The sequence below is a fragment of the Rana temporaria genome, chromosome 1 (genome assembly GCF_905171775.1).
Source record: "Rana temporaria chromosome 1, aRanTem1.1, whole genome shotgun sequence".
In the NCBI taxonomy this organism is placed as follows: domain Eukaryota; kingdom Metazoa; phylum Chordata; class Amphibia; order Anura; family Ranidae; genus Rana; species Rana temporaria.
In genome coordinates this window covers 175,762,952-175,770,403 of record NC_053489.1, presented here as the reverse complement: position 1 = coordinate 175,770,403, position 7,452 = coordinate 175,762,952, and the positions used below count along the sequence as shown (strand labels likewise).

Sequence of the window (7,452 nt, the reverse complement as noted above, 5' to 3'; positions counted from 1 at the left end):
AGAATGATAAAAAGGAATTGTGGCTGTAAGCAGTGCCAAATAATTAGCAAATACCTGTAAATGACTCTATTGAAAAAATTGTTAAAAATGACATCAGACAGTGACATATGCTACAATACACAATAGAGGATGATGGCTGAAAATGAAGAACTGCGGTTTGACTAGTAGTAGTGAAGACTTTGAACAGCACTATTATGCCATGTACACACGCTCAAAATTTCCAACAACAAATGTTCAATGGGAGCTTGTTGTCGGAAATTCCGACAATGTTTATGCTCCATCGGACATTTGCTGTTGGAATTTCCAACAATAAAAATTGGAGAGCTGGATGTCAAATTTTCCGACAACAAAATCCGTTCTCGTAAATTCAGAGCGTGTGTAGACAATTCCGATTCACAAAATTCCACGCATGCTCTAAATTAAGTGCGAGACGGAAGTGCTCAGTCAGGTAGCGTTGGTAATGGCGATAGCATATTCGTCACGCTGCTAATTTTTTAATCTTTTAATACAACACATTCTCTTCTTTATAATGCTAGAATAATTAAGTTGTTTTGCTGCTGATATTCACACAGAGTCCTGACAAACTGATTTCTTTATTATTTCTGAAGAGCAGTAACAGACTGAAAAGCACAAGGCTGGAAAGTGCGAATAGTCTTTCACCAAACTTCTAATAACACAAGATTAGCAGAAGGAGCCCAAAGGGTGTTGCACTTGGTATTGATACTTCCCTTTTATAGTGCCATTGTACGTGTTGTACGTGACCACATTCTTGGCAATTGGAATTTCCGACAACATTTGTACGACCGTGTGTATGCAAGACAAGTTTGAGCCAACATCCATCTGAAAAAAATCAACGGTTTTGTTGTCGGAATGTCCGATCGTGTGTACTCGGCATTAGTGTCCTGAGGTCCAAGGATGATGAAGAAAATGAAAAAATGTGGCTACCACTGAAGACACCAGGGAGCACTAAGATGGCAGACACTGACACACACATACATTGTTGGTAGTTGGGTTTGATTTTGTAACCTTTGAATGGCTTGAGCACAGGGTGACAAAACAGAATAGAAACTGCAAGAACTGCAAAGCACACATGGTGAAGCCTACCAGACAACAATTCCAACATACTGTATAACTGGCACAGAACCTTTGCTGTAAGCTGCCATATGTTGGAGAAATCTTGCCTTGAACAAATTGGCATAATGCAGGCCATCTCTTCAACATGGCAAAATAATTCAATTCAACAGGACAAGTTGATCTTTAGTGTTATCTAATTATGTTTGGTAATTTCTAAGGGTGTTAGCAACTCATTATACTGGTACTATTACAGTTTTGTTTTTCTCTGCAAGCCTAAGGGTTTATGTACTCTAGACCCTGTCCAGAACGATGCCTCTAGACAGCTACAAATAAGGCCTCTAGCACACTGTAGCTTGAAAAAGCTCAGTATAGCTTTTTTTTTTAGTGAGTTAAAATACAGCCCATTATTAGTAATGTGCCTATATACACAGGCGCATAAACAAGCACCTTTATTCTTTGGTATAACAATCTGCATTTTTTGGTCAGTAATTTATGCCTCATTACCTCGCCTTTTACCTCGGACTCCCAAAGTACCAAATTGTTCGTCTACAAGTCGTCCAGAACACGGCGGCACGACTTGTAACAGGAAAAAAACCTTGGAAATCAATCTCTCCCTCCCTGAGATCCCTTCATTGGCTGCCAGTAAAAGACAGAATAACGTTTAAGGCCCTATGCCTAACACACAAATGTGTACAAGGAAGTGCCCCCCAATATCTATGTGAAAAATTAAAATGTCACAACCCCAATCGCGTTCTCCGTTCTACCAACCAAAATCTACTCCAGATACCCAAGGCCAGATACAAGTCCAAAGGAGAACAAAGATTTGCAGTCCAGGGACCCAGACTGTGGAACGCTTTACCAACCAGCATCCGAATGGTAGTGAACCACCAGGCCTTCAGAAAAAAACTCAAAACCCATCTATTCTGAAGGCAACCTGTAGAAGGAAATTGATACCAAGCGCCCCGAGGCGATTCAGTTTGCATGTGTTGCGCTATATAAGTTTTTCACTCACTCATTCACGCAAATGTGCATTAATGTGCACAAATATTTGAAAATGTTCATTTGCATATTATACAGAATGAGAATGCGAGAATAAGTTTGTGCGAATAAGCACAAGTGTGTGCGAAAAATGCGCGACCGCACATACGCACAAATGCGCGTAAATACATACCAAAAAATCCCTAAAATTATATCTGAAAAAGTTGAGTAGAGTAGTTTTATATCTTGCATAAAATCACGTTTGTGTTAATCTCCTGCTTCTGAATAATTGCATATAAAGATTTCAGTAAATATAACGAAAATGCCAGGTTCCACTGAGATTTGAACTCGGATCGCTGGATTCAAAGTCCAGAGTGCTGTTGTTTCATAATAACAAAAACACATAATTAATGCTAGGCATGTCATGAGTCATTGTCAGTTCAAAGTAATTACACTTGAGAGCTTCCATAGTTTATACACTATTAAAGACAGGGCTTTTTTTCAGGGGGAACTTGGTGGAACTCAGTTCCGCCACCTTTGGCTCAGACCCTTTGGTGCCTGCTCACCACAATCACTTGTAAACACAGAAGTCTGGTTTCTGTGTTTACAATTGACAGCTCTGCACTCTGTATGTAATGCAATCTTGGTATATAATGCCCCTTTAAAACCCTCCTACTGTTTTCGTGAAATTTAACTACTTGCCGTCGCCGCACCGTCATTTTACGTCCACAAGGTGGCTCTCCTAGGCGAGACCACGTAAATGGACGTCCTACCCTTTAGCCGCCACTAGGGGCGCACGCGCGCCGCCGGAGGCGCGCGCGCGCGCCCCCCGCTCGCCCCCGACTCCCGTGCGTGTGCCCGGCGGGCGCGATCGCCGCCGGGCACACGCGATCGCTCGGTACAGAGCGGGGAACGGGAGCTGTGTGTGTAAACACACAGCTCTCGTTCCTGTCAGCAGGGGAAATGCTGATTTTCTGTTCATACAATGTATGAACAGAAAATCAGTGTTTCCCCAAGTGAGGCCACCCCCCCCCCACAGTAAGAACACACCCAGGCATACTTAACCCCTTCCCCGCCCCCTAGTGTTAACCCCTTCACTGCCAGTGGCATTTTTATAGTAATCTAATGCATTTTTATAGCACTGATCGCTATAAAAATGCCAATGGTCCCAAAAATGTGTCAAAAATGTCCGAAGTGTCCGCCATAATGTCGCAATACCGAAAAAAAAATCGCCGATCGCCGCCATTACTAGTAAAAAAAATATTAATAAAAATGCCATAAAAATACCCCCTATTTTGTAAACGCTATAACTTTTGCGCAAACCAATCAATAAACGCTTATTGCGATTTTTTTTACGAAAAATATGTAGAAGAATACGTATCGGCCTAAACTGAGGAAAAAAAATGTTTTTTTATATATTTTTGGGGGATATTTATTACAGCAAAAAGTAAAAAATATTCATTTTTTTCAAAATTGTCGTTCTATTTTTGTTTATAGCGCAAAAAAAAAAAAAACGCAGAGGTGATCAAATACCACCAAAAGAAAGCTCTATTTGTGGGAAAAAAAGGACGCCAATTTTGTTTGGGAGCCACGTCGCACGACCGCGCAATTGTCTGTTAAAGCGACGCAGTCCCGAATCGCAAAAAGTACTCTGGTCTTTGGGCAGCAATATGGTCCGGGGGGTAAGTGGTTAACTGAACGCACCCAATATTTGATGTGATTTGGAGGGTGTGTGTAGGAGAGGGGTTTTGTGGGGCTGTGGTTAATTTCCAGCACCTATTGTTTGAGAAAAAAAGCCATGATTAAAGATATGAGAAAGAAAATTTGTCTTGTTCTTTATTATATTTTGATAAACTTTTACAGGATAAGTTCACCTTTTTAAAAAAGAAATAATAAATGCATATTTTATTTTGCAGGTAAAAAAACAGCATTTACTATTTTTTTTGCAGGAGCCTGATGAACATTGCACCCCTGATCAGCAGGGTTTCTTCAGACTTTTAATGTAAGCTGAATAATTGCATACAAAGATTTCAGTAAATATAACGAAAATGCCAGGTTCCACCGAGATTTGAACTCGGATCGCTGGATTCAAAGTCCAGAGTGCTAACCATTACACCATGGAACCCCACTGACAGGTTTTTGTCGCCGTTGATTCATAATAACAAAAACACATAATTAATGCTAGGCATGTCATGAGTCATTGTCAGTTCAAAGTAATTACACTTGAGAGCTTCCATAGTTTATACACTATTAAAGATATGAGGAAGAAAATTTGTCTTATCCTTTATTGTGATATTTCAATAAACTTTTACAGGATAAGTTCACATTTTTTAAAAATAAATAATAACTGCATATTTTTTTGCAGGTAAAAAAAATTGCATTTACAATTTTTTTTGTAGGAGCCCGATGAGCATTGCACCCCTGATGAGCAGGGCTTCTGCAGACTTTCAATGTAAGCTGTCTGCTTGTACCTTGTATGGGCAGGCAGTTACACAATGACAGGAATAATCAGTGAAGTACCTCAACTGCATCCTGGTAGTTCATTGAGAACTACAAGCCTGTCAGTACTTGTAGTTCATTCACCCACAGAACTGTGTGAATGAATAACGTGGCTGTGTGGGTGGAGCCCTGTACAGCTGCACTCTTTTCAAATAGTGACCGCGGGTGCGGGGAGAAGATACCCAGCCCGATGTCATGGGGGGGGGGTCAGGCAGCGCTGCGGGAGCGGGAACGTGTTACCTGTTCCACCCTAAAAGCGGGTGGAACATCAAACATTTGACTTTGACTTTCTAAAATAAGCCTGTCCCAAACTTATTATAAACACCCTTACCAGACACGTAGGACCTCCTGTGTGAGCAAGGTCATTTGGGCTTGAAGATATAACCCTCTGCAGGGTATTAATAGGTCGCAAGTAGATGAACTCCTCTGCTCCTAGCTTCCGTCCTCTGTGTCCCTTAGTAACGTATTCCTCCCTCTGATAGATACAGACAATCTGCCGGAGGACTTTAAACTTGTGAGGGGAGAAACCGAAAAAAAGAGAAGGGACTCGAGTGTGATACCGCAAACCACTTCCTCGGTTTTAATAAAAAATGTAGTACAAATAAAAACACGTTCACAAGAACAGATAAAAAGCCGGCATAAAAAAAGACACGTTCGCCCTTGCTTCCGGGGTCACTTTGAACACGGTGACGTCAGTGCGTGGCTCCACGCTAACATGTTTTGTCATAGATGACATTATCAAAGGGAGAGGAGAGTAATATAAGGACTCTGCAAAGACAGGGCCCCTTGTCTCAAAGAAAAAGCAGTGGGGCAGGACCTGTCTTTGTTATCCCACAGCTTCACCATAATGAATTTGACTCTGGTGAGTGCCCACTTCAGAAGTTGGTAGTGGTAGCACAAATTGGTGGATTAACAGCTACTCCTTTATAGCATGGATTTGTAAACATGAGGATTTAACTGAATACGTTTGAAGAGGTTCACTGGGACTTTTTTAAGAGCACGTTCTAATGATCTATATGTGTTAATATTTATTTATTTTTTTCAGAAATTTTGTTTGGTGTGATATATTTCCCTGGGCACATGTGAATGGGCACACAGAGACTGTTACTTGCCCTAAAGTTTTGTTCATAAATAATATTGTTTTAATAGCACTATAGTTTGTACAGTAGCACTATACTAACAATACATTGCAAGGTTGGTGCAGTTACCATTTTCTTTTTTCACTATTTTAATACCCCCTAGCACTGATGTACTGCAGCAGACCCATAAAAATGAATAATTAGAGGGATACGGTTTTATTTGCACCGGTGACACACATTTTTTCTATTGCATGACTCCTGATTAAATTTCTTTACAAACATTCTGCATGTCTCCTGGAAGTTCTGGTTCAGTTATGTTGTGCAATAGTCATCCCACCACAGGGGTCACTGTGGCTGAATTGTCATGCTGTAAACATGCAGAGCTCTTGCTGTAGATTCACTACTGCAACATTGTACTTACTAGAGACTTGCCACACAAATTTGCTACAAATTGGAAAAGTGTCAACTAGAACTTGTGCTTCAAGTGCTCTGCAAAGGTTTAACTTGCCAGTGAAAATGTGCAGCAAGTTAACAAGACTTACAATGTAATACTGCCACAAGTTTGTGGCAAGTTTTCCTTGCTATCTGGGTAATTATAGGTCAGACACACATTTTCACCATTACCCTCAGATCTCTCACAGGATAAAAACATCCGGATAATAATATCCATTTCATAAATGATCTCTTTTCCATTATTCCAACTTCATCCTTATAAGTTCTCTCAATGTCATTTGATGAAATGCATGCAGTAAGGTTAAGCAGGTGAAGTCATTGTTTCTACCATAAGGAGCTTCTGTAAATCTCAGGAGTGATATGAAGCCCTTTAGAACACCACTTTCAAAAAATGACCAAAATCCAACTTAATTTCGTCTTCTATGTTAATTGCAAAGCATTTTCCCATATGGCAAAATTTTGGCAAAATATCCAGATTTTCTGACGTGAATGTTCAATTTCACGCATCCCTATTTACAAATAAATTTATACTATGAAATGTATACACAAAACTGTTTATAAAGTAATTTTTTTATGCAAAATCTTCTTTTATTAAGCTGGGCGGTGCCAACAGAGCCTCCTACTGTATGAATTTCAACAGCGAATGGCCAGAATTCGAGCAGTGTATGGCCAGCATGCTGTATTTCAAATATAACAGAAATTCAAATATTTTGAAAATGTAATTATAAAAGCACATACAAACGTTTAATTGTAATCATAAATCAGACAAAAAGTCTGTTAACTGCAATAGTCTGTTATCTGTAGTTTCCAATAGAAGGAAATGTGTTTATATAAATGCTCCAGAGAAAATCTTATCTATTGTGCAATGGAAAAAGTATACCTAAAAAATTTTGATCACTTTTATTGCTGTTACAAGGAACGTAAACATCCATTGTGACAGTAATAAGTGGTGACAGGTACTCTTTATGGAGGGATCGGGGGTCTAAAAGACCCCAAATCACTCGTTTGCACTTCAAAGTATTCAGATCGCCAAAAACTGCGATTCTGAATACTGTATTTTGCCTTTGGCAGCCGAGTAAACCGGAAGTGACATTGTGACGTCGCTTCCGTGTTTACAGAGAGAAGACTGGAACTAAGCTGTTTCTGGATTTGTGCCAGTATGTCTCTAGCCACCGGAAGTGGCGAATCGAGGATCTGGTCTCCCGGTGGGACGGGAGGCCTGGTAGGAGCAGCGGGAGGGGGCAGTGTCCCCTCCTGCTCCTCCAGGATAACAACCAAGCTTTATATCTTGCGTAAAATCACTTTTATGTTAAATTCCTGCATCTGAATAATTGCATACAAAGGTTTCAGTAAATATAACGAAAATTTC

At 40.2% G+C, this 7,452-nt stretch overlaps 1 non-coding gene across 1 annotated transcript; it reads right to left on the bottom strand.

Moving 5' to 3' along the window:
* Nucleotides 1-4,105: 4,105 nt before the first annotated feature.
* Nucleotides 4,106-4,177, bottom strand: TRNAQ-UUG. Its single transcript has one exon. It is a non-coding gene; the product is annotated as a tRNA-Gln (tRNA).
* Nucleotides 4,178-7,452: the final 3,275 nt, after the last annotated feature.